Source organism: Nannospalax galili, unplaced genomic scaffold (assembly GCF_000622305.1).
Source record: "Nannospalax galili isolate Female #2095 unplaced genomic scaffold, S.galili_v1.0 scaffold447, whole genome shotgun sequence".
Lineage (NCBI taxonomy): Eukaryota > Metazoa > Chordata > Mammalia > Rodentia > Spalacidae > Nannospalax > Nannospalax galili.
The window spans coordinates 414,335-425,162 of record NW_008355650.1 but is presented as its reverse complement, the minus strand read 5'-3'; positions in this window follow the sequence as shown (position 1 = coordinate 425,162).

Genomic DNA, 10,828 nt, shown 5'->3' with positions numbered 1-10,828 from the left:
GTGGTGCACTCCTTTAATCCCAGCACTCAGGAGGCAGAGGCAGGTGGATCTCTATGAGTTTAAGGCCAGCCTGGTCTACATAGTGAGTTCCAGGCCAGGAGGAGCTACAGGGAGACCCTGTCTCAAAAGACCAAAACAATAAAATTAAAATAAAACCTTTAAAAAATTATAATCATCTCAGGGCTGAAGTGATGACTCAGTGGTTAAGAGCACTGACTGCTCTTGCAAAGTACCTGGTTTTGATTCCCAGCACCCACATGGCAGCTAATAACTGTCCTTAACTCCAGTTCAAGAGGAGTCCTTACCCTCTTGTGGCCTCCATTGGGCATCACACCCATGTTTGCATTTACATACATGCAGGCAAAACACTCATACACATAAAAAGAAATAAACCTCAAGACCTTTCAATAATCTTATAAAAAGTAGGAGCCTCCAAAGAGCTTTGTGTGAGTTATAGTTGGAAATTAAAATGAAAATCATTTTATAAATAATATACCCATGGGTTGGCAAGATGGGTCAGTGGGTAAGGCCTCTTGCCCCCAAGCCTGTAGACCCGAGTTCTGTCTTCAGAACCCACATGGTGAAAACAGAGAACCACTCCCAAAAGTTGTCCTCTGAGCACCACATGCATGCCATGGTATGTGCACCCATCACACACACACACACACACACACACAATCTTAGTTGCACATCATCACATTCTTACCACATAGCTTCTGGGGCCTGGGGAAATGGCTTAGTGGGGAAAGTACTTTCCACAAAAGTGTTAAGAACTGTTGTTGCAGATCCCCAAAATCCATGTAAATGTCCAGCAGGCATGGCAGTCACTGTGTAGTGATTGGAATGAGAATGTTCTCCATAGGCCCCAAGTATTTGGACATCTTTTTCCCAGTTGGTGGCCCTGTTTGGGGAGGCTTTAGAAGGTGTGGCCACGCTGGAGGAAGTGTATCACTGGAGGTGGGCTTTGAGAGTTCTTAAGCCTTGTGGGAGCTCCAGTCTCTGCTTCCTGTGCCTGCTTAAAGATGTGCGTGCTCAGCCGCCTCCTGCCACCACGCCTCTCCGCCATGATGGACTAATCCCTCTGGAACCATAGGCTCAAGTCAACTCTTTATAAGTTTCCTTTCAAGGTGTCTTATTACAGCAACAGAAAAGTAACTAGTAACACCTGTTACCTAGGCCTTGGGAGGCAGAGACAGGCTCTCTTCATCGAGTTCTGGGTTCGGTAAGAGCCCCTGCCTTGATGTATAAGATGGAGAGTGATCAAGGGAGACATCTTACATCAACTTCTGGCCTCCATGCATGCACACAGATGTACCCCCCCACACACACACACGTGGGCTTATAGAGACAAGAACACATATGCATCATGCATTAAAAAAATTTTTCTGTTACAGAAGAATTTAATCCAAATCATTGCTGTAATAATAAACTGAATAAAAAGCCATGAATTTAACACATTTTTATGAAAAATACCTGTATTTTCCAACACAATATTAGCAACCCACAGAGAATCATTTACAGTTTTGAAAATCTCTAATGCCTGACTTGATGCCAGCTGGTTTCTGTAACAGCTGCTTTGTTGGTCACATTAGCACATAGTACAAAACCTCTGGAAACCACTGCATGCTCATGAGAGGAGCATGGAAAAAGAGCTCTTACTCTTATTTTGAAAAGAGGTTTGACCTCAGTGATCTCCTGAGATAGACTCTCTAAGCCTTGAAAACTTCTAACTCGTGGGCCCCAGCCTGCCAGTGCCCCAGCCTGCCAGTGCATGAGAGATGAGCGTGTGTGTGTGTATGTGTGTGTGTGTGTGTGTTGGGCAGGGGGTGGAGTGGCTAGAGCAGAATAGAATCATTAAAGCGCATTGTGCCTAGCTGAGTAATTATTTTAATGTAACACCTCTTGTGACCACTTCAAACCCACTCTTTTCCACCTCTTGCTCCAGCTATTGCTGCCCCAGACAGTGCTGTGCATGCATCAATCGGATCCATTCAGGTACCACTAAAAGTGCACCGTAAAAGGAAGGGGTTAACACCTGCAAAACCACCCAGAGCCCAACATATGCAGGCATCAGTAGATAAACACCACCACCCCCTTCATCCCCCAAAGAGACAGTTCTGAGCTCTGTTCCAGGAGCTTCTCTGAAGGTCTGAGGGAGTGAATCACTGTTGTCATGGCAGCGGTGCTGCATCACCAGGCCTGTATTGGCTGGTCTGCCTGCTGCTTGGCTCCCTTTGCCGCCCACTCCTGCTCCCTGCTGTCATTTTCCAATAAACTGCCCCCACACAAGCCTTTGTCATAGTTCTGTTTTCATGGGAACTACAGTTGAGATGTCTTTATTTGAAAAGAGTGTGCATCGGGTAGAAGGCCAAAATGCATGATGTATTTCCCTCCTGCGTGTCACAAATTAAGCATTTGAAAGGCCGAGATGGTGGAACATGTTTATAATCCCCGCAATGGGGAGGTGGAGGCAGAAGGATCACAGATTCAATGTCATGCTCATACAAGTGAGTTTGAAGTCAGCATGGGTTCCGTGAGACCCTGAAAAAAAAGAAAAAAAAAAAAGATTAAAGAGACAATACTTTGCATAAGCTCAGATAATAATATAAAATATTCCAAATGGAAAAAGTATTACAAGCATGTTACAAGTGTTAGCAAAATCCCTTCAATGATTAAACTCCTAAGAAGAATGAAATTAAAAGTCCAAATCTGAGCTGTCCTAACTGCTATGCTAGCAGAATTCCCCAAATTCTGGCCTCCAGGATTCCCTGACATGCTATTTTCATGCTGTGTCTCAGCTAGCATCTGGGTTTCCTTAGGAAGCCGCTGCCAAAGGGTCCTTTAGAGTGGGTATCACTTTAGGCAAATTGGCCCAACCCAAAATTTCTTGTGTGTCCCACGTTTTCAGTCAGGATACACAAGAAAATCACATTTGACAGCCCCAAGCCCACAACATTTTGAAAACACAAATAAGCCCTATAGCAATTGTTCCAGAGTCCAGCACATAGAGTATCGGTCCACCAGCCACCACCCCTACTTAGACTTGATGTAACGTTAGGAAAGGCAGGCAGAAAAAGAAAGAGAGCGATCGTTCTAGATTTGTCTTTCTGGGATACAGGTCTGAGTGACTTGTCCTCAGACCCTCCACTTAACTCAGCTGGTTAATGTAGTACTACTTACTATTAGGGTGGGAGAAAACTTAGTTGTTCCTCCTCTAGGTCAGAAGAGATTAAGTCATGCTGTGGTAATATATCACCCACAATTTTAGTGGCTTCATATGACAGAAGTTTGTTTGTTTATTAAAGAGCAGCACTGTGAGCTAGCCACCAAATCTGCACATGGTACACGGACAGAAGACATGTCACCATGATGATCTGTGTGACCCATAATCAAGGACCAAGCATTTGATGCCCTCCATGTCTCATTGACACATAAGCCTCTGAGGGCCAGCAATGTGATAGAAATCTAGTTAGGGACCAAAGGAGGCAAGGAGTCAGAACAATGACCCTAGAGAGAGGAGTTACAGCTCGGGAACAAGTTGATCAAGTTTTCTGTCTGCACATGATAACGGGGAAGTTACTATACATGATTCAATACCTGCCTCGGGCTGTTTCTGTGACTTTAGCATTCCCAAGCATTGCTTTCTAAGTTACTGTGATGGGGGCGCCTCATGGCCAAAGGTGAAGGCCACGGCCAACGCCTTACAGTGACTCAGATGCCACATTTCAACCATACCATAGTTGTATCAGAAAGCCTGTTTACGTGGTCCTAGAATAAATGAGGCAGCTGTGGTCAGCCCGCACCAGCTGCTACAGTTGTCGTCGCCCAGAGAACCATCTCTCCCTGTGACACTGGCTTCCGATGCCGTCTCTTCTGACTGCTAATCTTTCATGAGTTGGCTCAGCCTAGAAGAGGCTCCAGCCCTCACCATGATGGGAAGGTCTTGGACACCTGTGAGGAATGAAAATACAGTGTCTCCCTTATGACTGATAGGGCCAGAGCTCCAAATGCTGTGTAAACTTTAAGTTAAAATCAAGCCTGTAGACTGGGGTCGGGGGCAGGGGGAATGGCCACCAGGACATGCTGACGATCCTGGGAGGGAGGAGCAGTTAGCAGACAACTCCTGTGCTGTCATCCATACCTCTTCCCAGGAGTGCAGAGTGTGGAACAGAGGTCACTTTCCCAGTATGTCCCCAAGAAGGTAGAAGTGTTTCAGTCACTGAGGCAGAAACAAGAAGAAAGGTATGTCTTATGTGGTCTCCTGTTTTATTAAACAACCTGGTACAACAAAGATCAGTGTGGCAAGCGTTGTGAAATGGAACCCCTGGACCAAGCTTGTTCTGGTGGAACAATCACAGGGTCAACACCACAGGTCTAAGATGCTGATTATGCCACCATACCTGATGCAGCTTCCAAAGGCTGCAGTCAATTCACACACCTCATCAACACAGGGATTGCTTATACTAGGCGTACCTTGATCCTCAAATGTGGAATCTGTTAAGTGCTGCAGTGTTCATTTTTTTATTATTTTAATTTTTATTGAATTTTTGTGTATTTTATACATAAAATCATCTTTATGCCCCCTTCCCCTTTGACACCTCCCATACCATGCTCCCACTGGAGTTCATACCTTCTGTCATTTGTGTAGGCCTATTATGTAAAGTTAGTGTCCCTCAGTGAAAGTTCATCCATCGGGGTTTAGTCAGCCTATCTAGAGTCTCTCTCTTCAACAAGATCAGCCCTTCCTCACCCAGCAGTAATCAGCTGCCAATAATTCTTCAACTAAGATTGGGGCTTGCTGTTCATTCCCACGGTTCTGTGCTGGGTTTTTGTCTGCCTAAGTTTCCATGGGTCTTGTGCGTGCTGACACCATTGCTGTGGGTTTGTATGAGAAGGGTCCCAGGTGCCTGTAGGACCATTTCGGTATGTGTAGTGTTCATTTTTAACGAATCTGCCCATATATGTTTTGATTCCCCACCATCCCATGTTGGTGAGACTTTCAGAATCATTTATAGTGGGGCTCCCTCACTCTAGTGTGAATTGTATGCACTTATTTTATCTAAAACAGTGGGAGACAGTACAAGTTTTCAGTCCACGGTGTTTGTTGTCACTGCCACTGTGCCTTTTCCAGGGCCCACAGGGCCCATTTTTCCACCTCCGCACCCTCTCCAAGCACACAGGGCTTCGTGCCCAGTGTCCACGGCAGCCAGCAGTCTACCTCGGTCAAGTCTCCAGCCTGGGCACTGAGACTCACTCGGCCTCCTCCCTCCACACAGTCTCAGGACACAGCCATCTCTGCCAGGGTTGGGCGCAGAGACTTCTGGCACCTCCATGTCCTTTGCCACCACCCTTTAAAATAACTCCCTATTTTTTTTTAGTATTTTATTTACTACATTTATTTTATGTGTATGAGTGTGTTGCCTGCATGTATGTAAGTGCACCTGTGTGGTGCAGTGCCCACGAAGGTCAGAAGAGGGCGTCGGATCCCCTGAACTGGAGTTACAGAAAGTTGTTAACCACCATGTGGGTGCTTGGATTTGAACCCAGGTCCTCCGCAGTAGCAGTCAGTGCTTTTAACTGCCAAGTCATCGCTCCAGACCCATAGCTCTCTATTTTTAACTTGGCACACAAGAACACAAGCCAGAGCCCCTCTTCTTGCAGAAGGGCCGTAGGACCTTGGTTTCTTCTGGACGTACATGAAGGGAAGGGGAGTGTGTAAGCTTCTGTAAAGTGTCTTTAAAAGGCAAAATATGGCTGGACATGAAGGCCCATGCCTGTAATCTCACCAATTTCTGGGAGGCTAAGCAAGATTTTTTTGTGAATTCAAAGCTAATGTGAAAGTGAGTTCCAGTCTAGCCTGGGCTTCAGGGTGAGCCCCTGTCTGAAAACAAAAGAAAACAAACACAGAGCATGCCCTTTCCAGTGCTCTCATTTCCTCTCACTGGAATGTTGAACTACATGGTGTCTGCGGAATAGAAGCCATGAGGCAGCAGAGCCGAAAGGCAAAGCCAGATCCTGTCATAGCCGCACCTGGACTGGGGCAGGACAGAAATTTACTTCTCTGTTGTTTAAGCCACTGTTTTTTGAATTAACCAACTACAGCCCTAACCAAGCCTAACCAATACAGTCCTCTTCAGTGTTCCCAGCACAAGGCCTACAAATTGCCAGAAAGGGTTTAATTATCTACTTCCAACTTTGAAGTGACCAGGAGCTATGTAGAAAGCTGTTTAATTAAGTGCAAATTCCAAGGTCTAGCAAGTCTGGAAGGCCCTGGAATCTTCACTGTCAATAAGCACTCCTGGGATAGACCAGGGACCATGTGTTGAGAGCGAGTGGGTCTTCAAACCAAGCCTGGGTAGAGATGGTCTCCAGGCCACACATCTCCCTCCACCTGCAGGAGAAATTGTTCCCTGACGCACTCCCAGTAGCTAACCCCAGACATGCACACATACTTGCATGCACATGTGAGCGTGCACACAAATTTTGCTCCTCCCACCCTCCGAAGAAACCTCAGCCCAGTGAGCTGTGCTTCCAGGAATGGGACAGAAAAACCCATATTCTTCTCTGGTGAAGCTATAGCCACAAAAATTGAGCAAGATGCCAGGAAACAGCTCAGTAATTGCCACTTGTAGCACTATAAAGGAAATAAATAGTATGTATTTTAATTTGGGAATTTGAATAGTAACAAGGTTCAAAACACTCATCCAACTAGCAAATAAATGTGCACTAACATGGCTAACTTCCAAAGGGAAAATTACGCTTAAGTCCCATCAGGCCTACATTTAAAAGCCCAGCCTCACTACTTTCCACCAGTGTGACCTTTGGTAGGTTAGTGCACCTCTCTGAGCCCCGGGTTCCTACTCTGTAAAACACCCATCTTACAGGTTTTGAGAAACAAGTACTCAAGATGCTAGAAACCCTGCTTGCCCCAGTTGGCTCTCAGACCCTGGTGATGATTATTACACCCGGGCTTTTCCTCTTGGAGTCCACTGCCCAGTGCTTCATCTTCTCCAGCTCTTACCCATCCCTGTCAGTTCCCTGTGGCTGCCCTAACACACTGTCTTAAGTTAGCAGCTTACAGCAGCAGTGATTTCCACCCTCAAGTTCTGGAGGCCAAGGGTTTGAGACAGCGTTGTGCATATCAAGGTGTCATTAAGGCTGAGCGCCTCGCAGAAGCTTGAGGGGAAATCCATCCACTGTGGTGGCTGCGTTTCTCGGTCTTGGCGACTTCACGTCTTCAACATCTGCCTTGGTGGTTTTGTTGATTCTTCACTTCCGTGTGTATCAAATTTCCCTCAGTCTCTCTTCCTCTCAAGGACACTTGTGATTAGATTCAGGGCCCCCTGGCTAATCCAGGCTGATTACCTCCTGTCAATATTCTTAACCTATAAGCTCTTTTTCCCTTATATGGTAACTTTGATGGCCTGTGTGGTCAACTTGAGCGAATCACCTGAGGAAAGACCTCTGGGCATATTTCTGGGGGATTATCTTGATTGTGTGAACTGGGTGGGAAGATCTGCCCACTGTGGGTGGCACCATTCCCTGGCTCGGAGCTGGGCTCCAGAGCAGAGAAAGCTGAGCCTAGGAACATAGTCTTTGCTCTCTGCTTCCTGATTATGAACGCAGTGAGACCAGCTGCTTCAAACTCCTGCCACCTTGACTTCCCCACCACAATGGACCCTTCAACAATGAGACAGAATAAATTCCTTTCCCCTTAAAGTTGCTTTTGTCAGAGTATTTTATCATAGCAACAAGAAAGAAAACTAAGATACTAACATTTATGAGCTCTAGCAATTAAGATCTGACATCTTTGAGGGCCATTATTCAATCTACTAAAATCATAATGTGTTAAAGTACAGTTTACTGTCATCTAAAAGTCAAGAGGTTGGGGGTGTACAGTGTTGGACCAATAATCATGAAACCTGGGTTCAATTCTCAGAAGAAAACATAAAAAAATTAAATAAATAAAAAAAGAATTTAGGGGCTAGAGAGAAGCTCAGAGGTTAAGAGCATATACTATTCTTCCAGAGGACCCGGGTTTAGCTCCCAACACCCACATCCAGTGGCTGGAACTGCCTGGAACTCCACCTCCAGGGGATCTGACACCTCTGGCCTCCACAGGCACTTGCATGCATGTGCACAGACACATACGTATACACATAATTAAAAATAAGATCATTTAAAAAAAAAGAATTTATTTCCTCAAGCCTAAGAATGAAGTCAGTGTGCTAAAGATGGCAGGGACCCTGTCTGACCTGTCACTTTATCCCCAAGGCCTCGCTCCATATGGTACATGGAAGGGCTCCTGGTAAAACACAGAGTGTTGAATGAGTTGCCTGAGTGGGAAGGGAGGCAGAGCTAAGGGCCCTTCCATCCAGAGGGCTGGGCTGCTGACAGGGGTCTTGATGTCATTTTCTTCCCTCATCTCTGAAGTGTGATACTTAACTGGCCTACTCTCCACAATGGCTTTGAGAGAAGAGAAACCCCATGGCCTGTCCAGAGTGACACAGAACAGGGTGATACCATCCCTGCAGGGGGAGCCTGACTCTCCTTGCTCCCCATCCCATGCTCCTCCTCCACATCCGCTTGGCTAGACTAACTCATGCATGAGGGTCCTTTCCAGCTTTGACCCTGTCCTCATGAGGCTCAAGGTTTGGTTCCTAGCACCCCCCCCCCTAAAAAAAATTCAGAGACTCTGATTTCAAATCATCAGAAGTGTTCCAATTAGATTGTTTATAGGGTGATGCAAACTTTTTCTTTTTTAATTTTAGGAGTAAATCATATAAGAACCTAGATATTTAGAATTACCTGTGTAGAGATCTTGTAGTAAACGAAAATTACTAGAAAATACTTCCTGGCTGCTTACATTCTTTTCTGAAGTTACCAGGTGTCTGAGCGACTTCAGAGAGAATTCTTCCTCATCATCTCTCCTGAGGATTCAATTTGGTGTGTTTGGAAGACAGATGAACTGTTAAGGAGGAAAAGGCGATTACAAATAATGACCTCTGGCCATGAAAGCACACAAATTAAAGGACTGTCATCCCAGGACAGAGATTCTATCATGATGCATCTGGCATTTCACTTGCTTACTGATCTTGTACAATAATGAGAAAAGTACCCAAGATTACCTGAAAGGACAGCCTGCCCCAGTTGCTTGTCTCTGACATGAAATCCCCAGGCGTTGGGCTTTGCTTTTCCATCACTGCTGAGTGGCACTGTGGCAGGGAGAGGTGACCTTTACTTAACCTTGGGAATAACTCTACCCTTCCTGACCAAAACAAGGAGTATATGTCAGGACCTGCTGACAGTCCATTTTCAGGAGTTATTGAATGTTTGGTCTAACTTGATGATATCTCTGCCTTTTTGAACTTTACATTTTACAAAATAAATAACTTCTGTCTTGGACGTAGGACAGGACCACACACCAGGCATAGATGTGTGGCAAGTTTGAAAGGCAACTTTACCTGTTTTATTTTGGATTTTTCCCCATCCAAGCATTCATTTAAATAAATGCAGAGAAATAACCAAGTTTCACCTGCCCCCTTCTTACTGGACGATGTCTACTTTCATTCCATTAGGTATTTGGAAAATGTTCATTGTTGTCAGCAAACCAATAGATCAGCAGTTCTAAAGCAAATCTTAAATCAAGCCCTGTTTCCAGATTTAACTCCTTCCCTCCCAAGCAGACCTGGTCAAGGATTTGTTCAAAGGTCTGAAGTAAACAAAACCAGATCAGATAGCCAGCCCTTCAAAGAGCATGGTTTCAGGGAAGTGAAGCCTCAGCTTGCCCTCGCTTTTCCCCCCTCAGCTTGTCCTTATCAGGGGCATCTTGTCACCAATGGCAGTTAGAACAGTGGATGAAATAAGATTTTTTTGTGTTGGGTTCGTAACAACATGAGCCAAATGACTTAATGTGATTGAAAGAGAGCAGCAAAATCTACCAGGCAGATACTCTGAGAACAGAGAGACTGCCTCAGAAAAACCCTTCCTTAGAAGTCTGTAAGATTTAGGAAAAATTATTTCATAACTATAGAAATTTAAATCTGTATAAGTAATGAATATAGAATAATGTCTGACAACTGAATTTTAGCATCTCTTCATTGTTGTTAGTAATTATCATTTACTTTTGAAGTATCAGAGATAATTTTAAAATTAGAGCAAATAACAGTAATGCTAAAATCACTCCAAAGTAACGACGCTTAATAATCTTATGTGAATCTTTCTTAGTGAATGTATGTTTGTGGATGTATAGTTAACAAAAAGTGGTATAATACCATAAATATAACTTTATGAGCCTCAGTTTCTTTAATAACACTGTATTGTAAACATCTAACAATTAGATAATAGTGTTTCATATTGATGACCTAGAACTTATTTCTGAAGTCCTTATTATTGTATCTAAGTTTTCATTTTTATGTCATAATGATTATGAGAACAAGGTGTGGTGGTGCACACCTTTAGTCCCAGCACTTGGGAGGCAGAGGCAGGCGAATCTGTGTGTAATGGAGGCCAGCCTGGTTTACATAGAGTTCCAGGCCAGCTGGGGCTACAGGGAGGCTGTCTCAAAAAAACAAAAATAATAAATAAATAAATAAATAAATAAATAAATAAATAAATAAATGTGGTTATGAGGCTGGTTCAAATTCTAGATCTGTCTAAATGATCCTTTCTAAAGGATTCATGGTAACTTTCTATACTAAAGACCAGCTCACTTTCTCACTTGTGGTTGAAGAGATGGCTTGGCAGTTAAGAGCACTGACTGCTCTCACAGAAGACTTTGTTTCTCAGCATTCACATGATGGTTAACAACTGTCCATAAGTCCAGTTC